Source organism: Puma concolor, chromosome A2, assembly GCF_028749965.1.
Source record: "Puma concolor isolate L17-30 chromosome A2, mPumCon1.1.hap2, whole genome shotgun sequence".
Lineage (NCBI taxonomy): Eukaryota > Metazoa > Chordata > Mammalia > Carnivora > Felidae > Puma > Puma concolor.
In genome coordinates, this window is record NC_141668.1 from 154,901,965 (window position 1) to 154,919,761 (window position 17,797).

Below are 17,797 nucleotides of genomic sequence, written 5' to 3' on the forward strand. Positions count from 1 at the left end.
GTTCTTTCTCTATAATGAGATCATACTGTCTTGTATCCATTTTTTGTTATTGCGTAAACATGATTTTATGTAAAACACTATTCTACAGCATTTATTTAAAAAAAAATTTTTTTTAACGTTTTATTTTTGAGACAGGGAGAGACAGAGCATGAACAGGGGAGGGTCAGAGAGAGGGAGACAAAGAATCCGAAACAGGCTCCAGGCTCTGAGGTGTCAGCACAGAGCCCGACGCGGGGCTCGAACTCACGGACCGCGAGATCATGACCTGAGCCAAAGTTGGCCGCTCAACCGACTGAGCCACCCAGGCGCCCCTATTCTACAGCATTTAAAACATTTTTTTTAATGTTTATTTTTGAGAGAGAGTGCGTGCATGAGCAGGGGAGGGGCAGAGAGCAAGGGAGACACACAATCCGAAGCAGGCTCCAGGCTCCGAGCTGTCAGCACAGAGCCCAACGTGGGTCTCCAACTATAGAGTGTGAGATCATGACCTGAGCTTAGGTCACACACTTAACCGACTGAGCCACCCAGGGACCCCCATTTATGTTTTTTTAAACTTAAAATTTCATTTATTTTTATGTTTCCCAGTAACTTTCAACTTTGAGCAGCTTGCTGTGTTTGGCTGTGGGTTGGGATTGCACCTTTCAGAAGACTGCACTATTACTCAAAGTCTCCAATCATGGCCCTCTTCAACAATCTTTAGTAGCTCCCTGCTCTCATGATCTTCCCCAAAATGACGTACCCAACTCTTCTTCTCTCTACCAGCTCATGTAGATGCCGCCTCATCTCCATGGGGTGATTAGGTGCTTTCTTTCAGGCCTGACCTCTGGTTGGATGTGGACGTTCATTCTGATTTATCATCCCTGCACCAGTAACTGTTGGAAACATCAAGACCTGCCTTTAGCAAACAACAGAGAATGTTGCATCTCATATTCCTGTCAGGGAGGATAATCTTGAATTTTTTCACTTCCCAAATGCCATCCCAAGCACAACTGTGAGAAAACATTCGTGAGACTGTGCTGGAAGGTGTTTCAATGCACATGTTCTGGGCAGTGTTTTGTCTTTGAGTGAAGCCAGATCATTAGGAGGCAACATAATTTTGGCCCCTCCTCCAATTGTTTTTTAGTAAACTGACTTTGCATGGTCCCAGCAGCTTGCATGGAGATCTGTGTGAGAAGTCCCTAAGAAAATCTCTGAGGCCTACTGGAATTTCCATGAGGTTTAATGCTTGGAATGACTGTGCCTCTTCGAAGCCACTGTTTTGATTTTGTCTAAAGTATAGTGTGAACTAAGTCAGTAATGGTTCCCTCTTTGCATTGGCTATTTGGGAGTTCAGAGTCTGATTTGTACTCAGAGTTCTATGGTTTGTATTTTGCATATTAAGGTTACTTTTGGCTTATGATGTTCTTTTTAATGTCTAGTTATTTTGCTCTTTTAGATTATACCATAACATATATAACACATTTGGGGCACCTGGGTGGCTCAATCAGTTGAGTGTCCACATTTGGCTCAGGTCATGATCTCACAGTTTGTGAGTTCTAGCCCCGCGTCGGGCTCTGTGCTGACGGCTGGGAGCCTGGAGCCTGCTTCGGATTCTGTGTCTCCCTCTCTCTCCCTGCCTCTCCCTTGCTCATGCTCTGTCTCTGTCTGTCTCTTGAAAATAAACGTTAAAAAAAAGTCTCCCTTCATAAAAAAAAAAATATATATATATATATACACATATATATATAGACACACATACACATACATATATATAAAACACATTTCATCCCTATTCTAAACATTACTGTAACTATATTGTAACCAAATCTCTGTTCCCCTCCTATTTCCTTTCCTTCTAATACACTTAATCCCTCCTAGCCCTGTCTTCCTCCCCCCCACCCCCTCCTGTGTGCTCCTTCTTTTTTGTTGTTTAATTTTTTTTATTGTGGTAAATATATATAAAACTTGTCATCTTAATCATTTTAAGTGTACAGTTCAGTGGTTTAAATAAATTCATAATGTGCAACCATTAATACCGTTCATCTCCCATTTCTCTTTATCTTGGAAAACCAAGACTCTATACCATTGAACAGCTTCCCATTCCCTTCTTCCCCAGGCCCCTGGCAACCACCATTCTACTTTCTGATTTTGTCTACTCTAAGTACATCATATAAATGGAATCATACAGTATTTGTCTTTTTGTGACTGGCCTATTTCATTTATCATGATGTCCTCGTGATTCATCCATGTTGTAGCATGTGTTAAAATGGAATTTATATATCACATTTTATTTACCCATATATCCAGTGATGGATATTTGGGTTGTTTGTACCTTTTGTATATTGTGAATAATGCTCTTATGGATATGGGTGTACAAATATTCAAGTTCCTGTTTTCTGTTTTGGGTATATACATAAATGGAATTGCTGGATCATATAGTAATTCTTTGATTAATTTTTTAAGGAACCATCATACAGTTTTCCACAGTGGCTGTACCATTTTACATTATCACTAGTGATGAACAAGGTTTCCAATTTCTCCACATCCTTGCCAGCACTTGTTATTTTCTGGGGTTTTGTTTTGTTTTGATGGTAGCCATACTAGTGGATGTGAGATGATATCTCATTGTAGTCTTGATTTGCATTTCCCTAATGGTTAGTGATGTTGAGCATCTTTTTATGTGCTTATTAGCCATTGGTGTATCTTCTGTAGAGAAATGTTTATTCAAGTCCTTTGCCCAGTTTTACATCAGATTGTTTGTTTTTTTGTTGTTTTAGGAGTTCTCTGTGTATGCTGGATAGTAATCCCTTACCAGGTTACTTGATTTGTAAATATTTTCTCCCATTCTTTGTGCTGCCTTTTCACTCTGTTGCTGGTGTATTTTGGTGCACACAATTTTAACATTGTTAAGAAGTCCAATCTGTTTTTTTCTTTTGCCTGTGTCCTTAGTGTCATATCCAAGAAATCATTGCCAAGTCCAATGTTGTGAAGCTTTTGCCTTTTTTTTTTTTTTTTAAGTTATCTTACACCCAGCATGGGGCTTGAACTCATGACTCTAAGGTTAACTGAGCCAGCCAGGTGCCCCTTGCCCTAGGTTTTCTTATAAGAATTTTATAAGGATGCCTGGGTGGCTCAGTTGGTTGAGTGTCCAACTCTTGATTTTGGCTCAGGTCATGATCTCATGGTTGTGGGATTGTGTGCGTGGGGTTTTCTCTCTCTCTCTCTCTAAATAATAAATAAAGCATAAAGAAAAGAATTTTATAGTTTTAGGCCTTAAGCTTAAGTCTTTTAACCTTTTTTTTTTTTTTAAGTTTATTTTTTTTAGTAATCTCTACCCAATGTGGAGCTCAAACTCACAACCCCCAGATCAAGAGTCGCATACTCTTCCAACTAAGCCAGCCAGTTGGAAGGTCTTTGAACCTTGCGTATTCATTCTTGCTAAATTTTGTAAGGGGATAAATTCTAAAAAGGTTTCGCACATTACAAAGACTTCCTTGTTTATTAATGTTTATTATGGTAAAATTCAAATATGTACAAAAGCAGAGAGCAGTGAGCTTTTGTGTGCCTATTATTCAGTTATATCTGTTATTTACTAATTAACTCAGGGCACTCTTGCTTCATCTGTATCTTTCACTCTTCCTCTTTTTATATTTTCATTTTTTCTTTCTAAATTGTTTTATTTTTAACTTTTTAATTTTAATTTTTTTTACATTTAAAAAAATGTTTATTGTTTTTTACTTTGAGAGAGAGCATACATGCGTGCAAGCAAGGGAGCAGAGAGAGAATCCCAAGCAGGCTCCACACTCAGCACGGAACCCAACATGGGGCTTGATCTCGTAACCATGAGATCATGACCTGAGTCAAAAATCAAGAGTTAGATGCTTAACCAACTGAACCACCCAGGCACCCCCTTTCTAAATTATTTGATGAGTTTTTTTTATTGTGATAAAATATACATAACGTAAAATTTATCATTTTAACCATTAAATTTTTTTTAATGTTTATTTTTGAGAGAGAGAGACAGACTGTGAACAGGGAAGGGGCAGAGAGAGAGGGAGAGACAGAATCCGAAGCAAGCTCCAGGCTCTGAGCTGTCAGCACAGAGCCTGACATGGGGCTTGAACTCGTGAACCACGAGATCGTGACCTGAGCCAAAGTTGGACACTTAACAGACTGAGCCACCCAGGCACCCCTAACCATTTTTTTTTGTTTGTTTTAATACATGGAATGCTTCATAAATTTGTGTGTCATCCTTGCACAAGGGCTATGCTGATCTTCTCTGTCATTCCAGTATTACCATATGTTACTGCTGAAGCACCATTTTAACCATTTTTAAGTGTACCGTTCAGTGGCATCAGATATATTCACAGTATTGTACAACCATCACCACTGTCCATTTCAGAACTTTTTCATCATTCCAAACACAGACTCTGTACTCATTAAACAACTTCCCATTCTTCCCTCCTCCTACCCCTGGCAACCACTATTCTCCTTTCTGTTTCTATGAATTTGCCTATTCTAAGTTCCTCGTATAAGTGGAATCATACTGTGTTCGTCCTTTTATATGTGGCTTATTTCACTTAACATAGTGAACATTGTTCATCCATGTTGTATCATGTGTCAGAATTTCATTTTCTTTTCATTCCTTTTGTAATATTTTCCAAATATTCTCTTGTATATATATCCACATTTTATTTATCTCTTTATCTGTCGGCAGACATTTGGGCTGTTTCTCCCTTTGCCTATTGTGAATAATGCTACTATAAACATGACTGTACAGATACCTGTTCAAATCTCTACTTTCAGTTCTTTGGATATATACCCAGGGGAGGAATTGCTGGAACATATGGTAATTCTGTATTTAACTTTTTGAGGAACTGCTAGATTGTTTTCCACAGTGGCTGCCCCATTTTACTTTGTACCAGTAACTTACAAGGGTTCCCAGTTGCTCCACATCCTTGGCAACGTTACTTTCCATTTTTATTTGTTTTTATTTATTATTTTTAAAGATGTTTAAATGTTGACTTATTTTTGAGAGAGAGAGAGAGAGAGACAGAGGGAGAGGGCATGCGTGCAGAGCAGGGGCAGATAGACGGGGAGAAAGAATCCCAAGCAAGCTCTGCACTGTCAGCACAGAGCCTGACATGGGACTTGAACCCATGAACCACCAGATCATGACCTGAGCCGAGATCAGGAGTCGGACATTTAACTGACTGAGCCACCCAGGTGCCCCTGTTTTTATTTTTTAATAATAGCTATGCTTGTGGATGTGAAGTGATATCTCATTATGGTTTTTGTTTTTAATTTTTTTTTTCTCATTTTTTGGAGACAGAGACAGAGTGCGAGTGGGGGAGGGGCAGAGAGAGGAAGACACAGAATCTGAAGCAGGCTCCAGGCTCCGAGCTAGCAACACAGAGCCCGACGCGGGGCTTGAACCCACGAACCGCGAGATCATGACCTGAGCTGAAGTCGGACACTTAAGTGACTGAGCCACTCAGGCACCCCACTGTCATTATGGTTTTAATGTCATTATGGTTTGCATTCCCTAATGATGAGTGGTGTTGGGCATCTTTTCATGTGCCTCTTGGCCATTAGTATATCTTCTCTAGAGAAATGTCTATTCAAGTCCTTTTCCCATTTTTGAGTAGGCTTTGTTTTTTTGTTGCCAAGTTATAAAAGTTTTTTTTATGTGTTCTAGATATTAAGTCCCTATCAGGTATGATTACTTTTTCCCACTCTGTGGGTTGTCTTTTCACTCAATAGCTTCCTTTGATGCACAAAAATTCAGTTTTTGAGGTCCAATTTTTTTTTCTGCCTGTGCTTTTGGTGTCATATTCAAGAAATTCTTGTCAAATCCAGTATTCTGAAGCTTTTACTCTACTTTCTTTTAAGAGTTTTATAGTTTGGGGCGCCTGGGTGGCGCAGTCGGTTAAGCGTCCGACTTCAGCCAGGTCACGATCTCGCGGTCCGGGAGTTCGAGCCCCGCGTCAGGCTCTGGGCTGATGGCTCAGAGCCTGGAGCCTGTTTCCGATTCTGTGTCTCCCTCTCTCTCTGCCCCTCCCCCGTTCATGCTCTGTCTCTCTCTGTCCCAAAAATAAATAAACGTTGAAAAAAAAAAATATTTAAAAAAAAAAAAAAAAAAGAGTTTTATAGTTTTAGCTCTTTGTTTAGGTCTTTGATGAATTTTGAATTTTTATATGTGATGTAATGGTCCCATCTAACTATTTTGCATAGTGGCTGTCCAGTTTTCCCAGCACCATTTTTTGAAAATGGCTGTGTCAAGGAGAAGAGCTCCAGGTGAACTTCATCTCAAGCTCTCTCTCACAGTGCTTTTGCAGATTTATGTTGGGAATGAAACCATTTTCTGTGTAGCGTTTATATTAAAAAGCTTTTGTGACAGTAATGAAAAAGAGTCTCTTCACACTCTCACTTTAGGGTAAGCTATCAAGAACCGTGGTGCCCTCCATCAGGCCACACTTCTGTCAGGAAACCAGGCAAGGGGCCTCTGTCCTGTGTGGATATGGCTGTGCTTGCCCACAGTTAGCTGGGAGCAGGTGGCTGGTCCTCACCATGCTCCTGCCAGCACCTGCTGGGACTGAGACTGAGGGCACCCTCCCCCTCAGCCAGAAGTCTTATGAAATGACTGGGCTGTCCCATTGGGTTCCTGGGTTGCTTCTAGGTTTAAAACAAATTTCTATGCCTACATTCTTAGCAGGGGTCAGTTCAGTCCCTTTGTTAGTCCTTCCTGACCAGGTCAGAAGGGAATAAGAATGTGGTAGCTGGCACTGTGGAAGAAAATCTGTAATACATTTGTTGTCCAGTTGTGAAGAGAGTTGGCGTCATGTATGTGGTTACTTGTGATGACCATCACAACCAGTTAATATAATTTGGTCTTCCCTTCAATCTGGGTACCATCCTAACAGTTACTGTGCCATCCTAACAGTTACTCTAAATGTGGCAGTAATCATCCTCTTGAATATATATGTATTTTCAGGCTTCAAGTTCTCTGAAATCAGCTTTCATTCATGAAGTGAAACTCCTCTCTCTGTTCATTTACTTTTAACTTGGTCTGCTGAGAATTCTCTGGATTGTTTGGGTAATTTTGATGCTTTCAGAAGCAGAATTTCCTGTCCTTATCATTGGGCCGCCTTGCAAAACAACTTTCCGAAAAATCTTCTTTCCCCCAAGGATGAATTGTTTGCACCAGTGGACTAGTTTAGCACAGTGAACAGACTTGCAGTGACTTTCCGCTCGGCACCAAATGAGATGCTGGGTACTCTAGGGAACACAAAGGCGATTCAGCTGTGACCTTCTTCCCAAAGGGACCATAATCAATCAGGAGGCTCAGAGAGTCAGAACGAACACAGGCATGGGGGAAATACACAGTGACAGAAATTCAGGGAAGACTGCTGCTTCCACAGGGAAGCATTGTTCATTATTTTTAATTTTAGCTTTTCAGTGCAGTAATACATTCACATGGCACAAAATTCAAAAGGAACAACAGAGTATACACAGGGAAGTTTCCCTTCCATCTTGCACTGGCCATCGCATCCTCTCCCTAGAGGCAGCCAGTGTTACCAGTTCTCCAGTATCTGTGCAGGGGTGTTCTTTGCATAATACAGGCAGATACACAGAGAGCTCTTTGCTTTTACATGAAAGTAGCCCACTATATCCCTTTTTTCTCTCTCTGTTTGTGATAGTTCATTATCGATACATAAGAACTTTCTCATTGTCTTTCACAACTGGATAATTTTCCATTGTCAGGATATACCTTTATTTAGCCAGAGCCCTGTTGATGGACATATAAGGTGTTGTCAATTTTGCTAGTGCAGAAACACTTCTGTAGGCATCATTTGATGCATGGCCAAGTGCATCTGTCTGGTCATTTAGCAGAGGCAGGATTGCTGGGTTGATGAGTATGTGCTTTTGCAATTTTGATAGCTCTTTGCAGATAAACCTCCATAGAGGCTGTGTCCAGTATGCTCCTCAGCTGTGTGTGGCGGTGGCCTCACCGGCACTGTGATAGCACACAGTTTGATCTTTGCCAGTTTGATAGGTGAAAAAATTATTCCTCTGTATATTTTTTCTTCCAAGCTTAGTTCAACCTATAGAAAAGTTAAGAGTAGTAGAGTGAACACTCCTATCAGGTGTAGTTTTAATTTGTATCTCTCCTGTTGCTATAAGGTTGAAGGACTGTTTTCCATTTTCTTTTCTGTGAATAAGTTGTTCATATCCTTTGCCCATATTTCTATTGGGCTTTGGTGTATTTATTATTTTTTTAAATTTATTTAGAGAGAGAGAGAGAGAGAACATGAGTGGGGGAAGGGCAGAGAGAGAGGGAGAGAGAATCCCGAGCAGGCTTCATATTGTCAATGCGGAGCCTGATGTGGGGCTTGAACTCACAAACCGTGAGATGGTGACCTGAGCCAAAACTGAGTCAGACACTTAACTGACTGAGCCACCCAGGCACCCTGGGCTTTGGTGTTTTTAAAATTGATTTTGTAAAAATTTTTTGTATATGAAGGAATGTAGCACCTTGCTAATGATATAACTTGCAGTTATATTTTTCCAGCTTGTTATTTATCTTTTTATTTAGAATGATTTTGTCGTGAAAAAAATTTTAATTTAAATTCACGTTAGTTAACATACAGTGTAGTCGTGGCTTCAGGAGTAGAACCCAGCAATTCATCTCTTACATATGACATCTAGTGCTCATCCTGAAAAGTGCCCTTCTTAATGCCCATCACCCATTTAACCCATCCCACGACCCACCTCTCCTCCAGCAACTCTGTTCTCTGTATTGAAGAGTCTTTTATGGTTTGCCGCCTCCTCTATTTTGATCTTATTTTTTTTCTTCCCTTCCCCTATGTTATCTGTCGAGTTTCTCAAATTCCACATATGAGTGAAATCATATGATATCTGTCTTTCTCTGACTGACTTATTTCACATGGCATGAATACCCTCTAGTTCTTAATTAGGTCATACTCATTGAACTTTTAAGGCTTCTTGGTTCTCTGTCATACCTAGAAAGATCTTCCCTAGTAGAAGAGTATGAAAAATTATCCTGTGGTTCCTTAAAGTACTTTTAGAATTTCATTATTTACCTTTAAATCTCTTATCCATTTGGAATTTATTTTGGTGAAAAGTGTGGGTCCAACTTAATTTTTTCCCAAATGGCCACCCATTTGTTGCAATGCCTTGTATTAAACAGGGGTCATCTTTCTTGCACTTGTTCAAATATCCTTTACTATATGTGATATACTTTGCCACATGTCATATACATTTGGGTGTATTTCTGGACTTTCAATTCTGTACGTCAATTTGTGTATTTATGTTTCAGTACACGTTTTAATTATTCTAGCTTTAGAGCATGTTTTGATATTTGGCAAAGTGAATTCTCATTCATTACCTTTAATTTTCAGAATTTTCTTGGCTATGTTTTACTATATGAACTTTAAGGTAGATTTGCCTGTTTCAAAAAAATCCTTTTTGTTTTTATTGGTACTGTGTTACATTTTTAGGTTAATGTAGGAAGAATGACATTTAGGTGATGAGTCTTTCCCGCTGAGAAGATTGTATGTCTTTCTCTTTGCTCAAGCCTTCTTCTGTGTCCCTCAGAGTTTGAGAGATTTCTTGGCATTTCTTGTTAAGTTTATTCTCAGGTCTTTTTCTTTGTTTTTGGTGGTATTGAAGCATTTTATCTTCTACCTTCTTGTTGATGGTGTATGTGAAGGCATTATTTTCTATATATTAATTTTCACCACCTTACCTGATTACAAAACTATAAAGGTTTTTAGTTGATTCTCTAGGTATATAATAATATCATCTGCAAATAATGGTCATTTTACTTTTTCTTTTACATTTACATTCCTGTGTTTTCTTTCAATCACCTAATTGTGACAGCTCGTACCTCTACAACAGTAGTAAAAGGGATAGGCTTGTTTGGCCTTTGACTTTGATGGAAATTATTCTAATGTGTTCTCATTGGACTTGATTTTAGCTTTGGGGTTGAAAAGGATATAAATATGTAGCTGAAGTTTGTATCTTTGTGTGTGTGTGTGTGTGTGTGTGTGTGTACAATGTAAATGACAGGATTTCTTATGGCTGGATAATATTCCATTGTATATATGTACCATATATACATCACATCATCTTTATCCACTTCTCTGTTCACATTTAGGTTGTTTCCATATCTTGACTCTTGTGAATACTGTTGTACTGAACATGGAGATGCAGATAGCTCTTTAAGATAATGATTTTGTTTCCTTTGGATATACCCAGAAGTAGGATTGCTAGATTATAAGATAGTTGTTGTTGTTTTTTAATTTTTGTGGAACTTTCATACTGTTTTGCTTAATGACTATATCAGTTTACATTTCCACCAACAGTGTACAAGGATTCCCTTTTCTCCACATCTTTCCCAACATGTTATCTATTGTCTTTTTAAATAAAAGCCATCCTAACAGGTGTGAGGTTATAACTTGTGGTTTTGATTTGCATTTCCCTGATGATTAGGGATGTTGAGCACCTTTCCATGTACCTGTTGGCCATTTGTATGTTTTTTTAAAATCTGTTAGCAAATTATTAGAGCTACAGTTACTAATAGTTTTGTCTTTTAACTTAAAACAATTTTTTTTAATGTTTATTTTTGAGAGAGAGACAGAGTGCAGATGGGGGAGGGGCAGAAAGAGAGGGAGACAGAATCTGAAGCAGGCTGTCAGCACAGAGCCCGACACGAGGCTTGAACTCAAGAGCTGTGAGATCATGACCTGAGCTGAAGTTGGAAGACTAACCGACTGAGCCACCCAGGCGCCCCTTAACTTTTATATTAGAGTTAAGTGATTAGCAAACCACCATATTCTGAATTTGATGGTATACTTGCCTTTACCCAGGGTATGTTTTCCTTTTCCTGGTTAGTATCCTTTCATATTGGCTGAAGAACTGCTTTGAGCATTGCTTGTAAGTGAGGTCTAATGGTGATGAATTCTCTGAACTTTTGTTTATCCATGAAAATCTTTATCTCTCCTTCATTGCTTTTTTTTTTTAATTTTTAAATTTTTATTTACTTTTGTGATAGAGACAGAGTGAGAGTTGGGGAGGGGCAGAGAGAGAGGGAGGCACAGAATCTGAAGCAGGCTCCAGCCTCTGAGCTGTCAGCACAGAACTGGATGTAGGACTCGAATTCACGGACAGTGAGATCCGTGAAGTGAGCTGAAGTCAGACGCTTAACCGACTGAGCCACCCAGGTACCCCTTTCCTTCATTTCTGAAAGACACCTTTGTTGGATATTCTTGGTTGGCAGTTTTTCCTTACGATACTTTGTGGTTTTTTGTTTGTTTGTCCTAAATCTTTATCTGAATCACCCAGTACTCATCACAAATGCACTTCTTAATCCCCATTACTTATTTCATTCTTCTCCTCATCCCTCCTCTCTATAGTTAAGAGTCTGTTTCTTGGTTTGTCTCTTTTTCCCTTTTGCTAGTTTGTTTTGTTTCTTAAATTCCACATATGAGTGAAATCATATGGTTCTCTGACTTATTTCACTTAGCATTATACTCTCTGGCTCTGTCCATGTTATTGCAAATGGTAAGATTTCATTCTTTTTTTTTTTTTTTAATGGCTGAATATTCCATTGTGTATATATACCACATCTTTATGTGTTCATCTGTCGATGGGCACTTAGCTACTTCCATATCTTGGCTATTCTAAATAATGCTGCTGTAAACATAGGGGTGCATATATCTCTTTGAATTCGTGTTTTTGTATTTGTTGAGTAAATACACAGTAGTGCAATTGCTGGATTGTAGGGTAGTTCTATTTTTAATTTTTTGAGGAACCTCCATACTCTTTTCCACAGTGGCTGCACCAGCTTGCATTCCCACCAACACTGCAAGAGGGTTTCTTTTTCTCCATATCCTTGCCAAAATCTGTTGTTTCTTGTGTTTTTGATTTTAGCCATTCTGACAGGTGTGAGATGATCTCTCATTGTAGTTTTGATTTGCATTTCCCTGATAAGTGACAATGAGCATTTTTTTTATGTTGGCCTGTTGGTCTGTTGGCCATCTGAATGTCGTCTTTGGAGAAGTGTCGCTTCATGTCTTCTGCCCATTTTTAAATTGGGTTAGTTTTTTGGGTGTTGGGTTTTATAAGTTCTTAATATATTTTGGATACTAACCCTTTAGCAGATAGGTCATTTGCAAATGTCTTCTCCCATTCTGTCGGTTGCCTTTTAGTTTTGCTGATTGTTTCCTAAGCTGTGCAGAAGCTTTTTATTTTGATGAGGTCCCAATAGTTCATTTTTGCTTTTGTTTCCCTTGCCTCTGGAGACGTGTTGAATAAGAAGTTGCTGTGGCCAAGGTCAAAGAGGTTTTTGCCTGCTTTCTCCTTGAGGATTTTGATGGCTTCTTGTCTTACATTTAGGTCTTTCATCCATTTTGAGTTTATTTTTCTCATGGTGTAAGAAAGTGGTCCAAGTTCATTTTTCTGCATGTCACTGTTGAGTTTTCTCAGCACCATTTGCTGAAGAGACTGTCTTTATTCCATTGGATATGCTTTCCTGCTTTGTCAAAGATTAGTTGGCCATATATTTGTGGGTCCATCTCTGGGTTCTCTAGTCTGTTCCATTGATCTGAGTGTCTGGTTGTGTGCCAGTGCCATACTGTCTTGATGATTATAGCTTTGTAATACAGTTTGAAGTCTGATAAATGGGATTTTCTTAATTTCTTTTTCTGCTACTTCATTACTGATGTATAGAAATGCAACAGATTTCTGTATATTGAATTTGTATTCTGCAGCTCTACTGAATTCATTTATGAGTTCTAGCAGTTCTGGGGTGGAGTCTTTTGGGTTTTCTACATATAGTATCATGTTATCTGCAACTAGTAAAAGTTTGACTTCTTCCTTGCTGATTTGGATGCTTTTTATTTCTTTTTGCTGTCTGATTGCTGTGACTAGGAATTTCAGTACTATGTTTAATAAAAATAGTGAGAGTGGACATCCTTGTGTTGTTCCTGACCTTAGGGGAAAGGCTGTCAGTTTTTTCCCATTGAGAATGATATTAGCTGTGAGTTTTTCACACATGGCCTCATAAAAACAACATGTTTTTATGTTGAGGTATGTTCCCTCTAAACCTACTTTGTTGAGGGATTTTATCTTGAATGGATGTTGTACCTTGTCAGATGCTTTTCCTGCATTGATTGATCATATGGTTCTTATTTTTTTCTGTTATTGATGTGATATATTACATTGATTGATTTGGGAATATTGGACCACCCTTGCAACTCAGGAATAAATTCCACTTGATCGTGGTGAATGATTTTTTTTCTTTTAAGTTTGTTTATTTATTTTGAGAGAGAGTGCAAGTTGGGAAGGAGCAGAGAGAGGTAGGGAGAGAGAATCCCAAGTAGACTCCATGCTGCCAGTGCAGAGCCTGGTGTGGGGTTTGGACTCATGAAACCACAAGATCGTGACCTGAGCCGAAACCAAGAGTTGGGCACTTAACCAACTGAGCCACCCAGATGCCCTTGAATGATTTTTTAAATGTATTTTTGGATTTGGTTTGCTATTATTTTGTTGAGGATTTTTGCATCAGTGTTCGTCAGGGATATTGGCCTGTAGTTCTACTTTTTTTTTATGGTGTCTTTATCTGGTTTTGATATCAGGGTAATGCTGGCCTCGTGGAATAAGTTTGCAAGTTTTTCTTCCCTCTTCTGTTTTTTGGAATAGTTTGAGAAGAATAGGTATTAACTCTTCTTTCAGTGTTTGGTAGAATTCACCTGTGAGGCAATCTGGGCCTAGATTTTTTTTTTTTTTATGAGTTTTTGGATTACTATTCAATTTCTTTGCTGGTAATTAGTTCAAATATTCTTTTTCTTCCCATTTCAGTTTTGGTAGGTTCTATGTTTCTAATAATTTACCCATTTTTTTCTAGCTTGTCTGATTTGTTGTTATGTAATTTTTCATAATATTCTCTTTTCTGTGGTATTTGTTATTCTCCTGTCTCATTTGTGATTTTATGTATTTGGGTCCTTTTTTTTCCCTTGATAAGTCTGGCTTGAAGTTTATCAGTTTTATTGATTTTTTCCCCCCCTAGAGACCAGTTCCTGGTTTCATTGATCTATTGTTTTTAAATTTCTGTATCCTTTATTCCTCTTTTTTTTAATTAAAAAAGTTTTTTTTAATGTTTGTTTATTTTTGAGAGAGAAACAGAGTGTGAGCGGGGAGGGGGCAGAAAGAGAGGGCGACACAGAATCCGAAGCAGGCTATAAGCTCTGAGCTGTAACACAGAGCCCAATGCAGGGCTCAAACTCATGAACTGCAAGATCATGACCTGAGCTAAAGTTGGCCACTTAACCAACTAAGCCATCCAGGCACCCCTGTATCATTTATTTCTGCTCTAATCTTTATCATTTCCTTTCTTCTGCTGGTTTTAGGTTTTGTTGTTCTTTTTCTAGCTCCATTGGCTGTAAAGTTAGGTTATTTATTTGAGATTTTTCTTGCTTCCTGAGGTAGACCTGTATTACTGTAAACTTCCCTCTTACAACAGCTCTTGATACATCCCAAAGGTTTTGAACCATTGTGTTTTCATTTTCATTTGTTTCCATGTACTTTTAATCTTTACTTTTATTTTTTGAGAGTGAGAGCATGGGCAGGGGAGTGGCAGAGAGAGGGGGACAGAGGATCTTAAAGTAGGCTCTGTACTGACAACAGTGAGCCTGACATGGGACTCAAACTCACCAACTGTGAGATCATGACCTGAGCCAAAGTTGGACCCTCAGCCAAGCCACCCAGGTGCCTCTCCATGTACTTTATAATTTCTTCTTTTGTTTTCTGGTTGACTCATTGATTTTTTTTAAGGATTTTTAAATTTTTAGATAATCTCTATATTGAACATGGGGCTCAAACTTACAACCCAGAGATCAAGAGTCGCATGCTCCATTGGCTGAGCCAGCCAGGCACCCCTCATTCATTGTTTAGTTGCTTTTTTTTTTTTTTTTTTAAGTAGACTTCATGCCCAGCATGGAGTCCAGTGTGGGGCATGAACTCATGATCCCGAATTTAAGACCTGAACTGAGATCAAGTGTCGGTTGCTTAACTGACCGAGCCACCCAGGCACCCCTAGTTGCATGTTATTTAAACTCTATATATTTGTGGTCTTTCCAGATTTTTTCTTGTGGTTGACTTCTTGTTTCATAGTGTTGTGATCAGAAAAGATGCATGGTATAACTTCCGTATTTTTGAATCTGTTGAGGCTTGTTTTGTGGCCTAATATGTGATCTTCTCTGGAGAATGTTCCATATGCACTTGAAAAGAGTGTGTAGTCTGCTGCTTTAGGATGGAATGTTCTGAATAGATATGTTAGATCTACCTGGCCCAGTGTGTCATTCAAAGCCATTGTTTGCTTGTTGATTTTCTGTTTAGATGATCTGTCCATTATGTAAGAGGGGTGCTAAAGTCTCCTACTATTACTATATTATTATTGGTTTGTTCTTTTATGTTTGTTAACTGTTTCACGTATTTGGATGTTGCCATGTTGGGTGCATAAGTATTTATAATTGTTACATTTTCTTGTTGGATTTTCCTCTTTATCGTTATGTAGTTCTCTTGTCTCTTATTACAATCTTTGTTTTTATGTCTATTTTGTCTGATGTAAGTATTGCTACTCCGGCTTTCTTTTGACAGCCGTTGCGTGACAAATGTTTCTCCATCTCCTCACTTTCCAGTCTGCAGGTGTCTTTAGGTCTAAAATGAGTCTCTTTTAGGCAGCATATAGATGGGTCTTTTTTTTTTTAATCTGTTCTGTCACCATGTGTTTTTAGTAGAATGTTTAGTCCATTTGCATTTAAAGTAATTATTGATAGACACATATTTTTGCCATTTTATTACTTGTTTTGTGGTTGTTTGTGAAGATTTTCCCCGATCCTTTCTGTCTTTCATGTGGATCTTCTTTATGCTGGTTTTCTTTAGTGCTATATTTGGATTTCTTTCTTTATATTCTTTACATATTTATTAGTGGTTTTTGATTTGTGGTTACCATTAAGTTTCTATTAATATATTCTGCATGTAGCAGCTTATATTAAGTTGATGGTTGTTTAAATTTGAGTCCATTCTTTACTTTTCCCCATGTCTTAGGTGTAAGATGTCATATTTTACATCATTTTGTGTTCCTTGACTGATTTTTTACAGAAATACTATTTAGTTTTTAAAGTTTATTTATTTTAAGAGAGAGAACATGCATACAAACGGGAGGGGCAGAGAGGGAAAGAGAAGCCCAAGCAGGCTCTGCACTGTCAACATGAAGCCTGACGCAGGCCTTGAACTCACAAACTGCAAGATCAAGAGCTGAAACCAAGAGTTGAATGCTTAACTGACTGAGCTACCCAGACATGCTCAGCAATATTTATTTAAAAATTTTTTTCATGTTTATTTTTGAGAGTGAGAGAGAGAGTGAGAGTGAGTGGGGGAGGAGCAGAGAGAGAAGGAGACACAGAACCTGAAGCAGGCTCCAGTTCTGAGCTGTCAGCGCAGAGCCCAATGTGGGGCTTGAACCCATGAACTGCAAGGTCATGACTTGAGCCAAAGTCAGAAGCCCAACTGACTGAGCCACCCAGGTGCCCCTGGAAATATTTATTTATTTATTTATTAAAAAATTTTTTTTTAATGTTTTTATTTATTTTTGAGACAGAGACAGAGCATGAGCAGGGGAGGGGCAGAGAGAGAGGGTGACACAGAATCCGAAGCAGGCTCCAGGCTCTGAGCTGTCAGCACAGACCCTGACGCAGGGCTCAAACTCACAGACTGTGAGATCATGACCTGAGCTGAGGTCAGACGCTTAACCAACTGAGCCACCCAGGCACCCCTGGAAATACTTATTTTTAATGCTTTTGTGTTTCCTATCTTCATACTGTCATTTTTCATCTTTCCTTTCACTCAGAAAAGTCCCCTTTAAGTAGGTTCCACTCTGGGCATGGAGCCCAACATGGAGCTTGAACTCACAACCCTGAGATCAAGACCTGAGCTAGGATCAAGAGTCAGAACTCAACCAACTGAGCAATCCAGGTGCCTCCTCCAAAAGTCCCCCTTAGTATTTCTTGCAGGGCTGGTTAATGGTCATGAACTCCTTTAGTTTTTGTTTGTCTGGGAAATTCTTTCTCTCTCATATTCTGAATGATAGCCTTGCTGGACAGAGTATTCTTGGCTGAGGGTTTTTACCAATTAGCACTTTGAATATTGATTCATGCCACTCCTTTCTGGCTTAGAAAGTTTCTGCTGAAAAATTCACTGATAGCCTTATGGTATTTCCTTTGTATGTAACTGTCTTCTTTTGTATTGTTGCTTTTAATACTTTTTTTTTAAATTTTTTTTTGTTTTTAACGTTTATTTATTTTTGAGAGGGAGAGACAGAGCATGAACGGGGGAGGGTCAGAGAGAGAGGGAGACACAGAATCTGAAACAGGCTCCAGGCTCTGAGCTGTCAGCACAGAGCCCGAGGCAGGGCTCAAACTCACGGACCACAAGGTCATGACCTGAGCCGGAGTCAGATGCTTAACCGACTGAGCCACCTAGGCACCCCAGCTTTTAATACTTTTTTATTTACCACTATATTTTGCCATTTTAATTACAATTAAATTTTAATAAATTTAAATACAAATTAAATGTCTTGGGGTGGATCTGCTTTTCTGATTTTGTTGGGGGTTCTGTGCTTCCTGGATCTGGATGTTTGTTTCCTTGCCCAGCTTAGGGAACTTTTCAGCTATTATTTCTTCATATAGATTCTTTGCCCCCTTTCTCTTTCTTCTTGTGGTACTTCTATAATACT

At 38.8% G+C, this 17,797-nt stretch overlaps 1 protein-coding gene and 1 non-coding gene across 3 annotated transcripts in view; one reads left to right on the top strand and one right to left on the bottom strand.

Moving 5' to 3' along the window:
• SCAP (SREBF chaperone) overlaps positions 1-17,797 on the top strand; it is a 70,477-nt gene that overhangs the window by 4,326 nt on the left and 48,354 nt on the right. The window contains exon 1 of one of the 2 annotated variants that reach the window (XM_086698358.1): positions 2,772-2,794. The exons of the other annotated variant lie outside the window; for it this stretch is intronic. The gene's annotated coding sequence lies outside the window, so the exon portion shown is untranslated. Of the gene's footprint in view, positions 1-2,771; positions 2,795-17,797 lie in introns of those variants that run through there. 2 annotated transcript variants of the gene reach the window in all.
• On the bottom strand, positions 4,196-4,297 carry LOC112853074 (U6 spliceosomal RNA). The gene has a single exon (XR_003222882.2). It is a non-coding gene; the product is annotated as a U6 spliceosomal RNA (small nuclear RNA).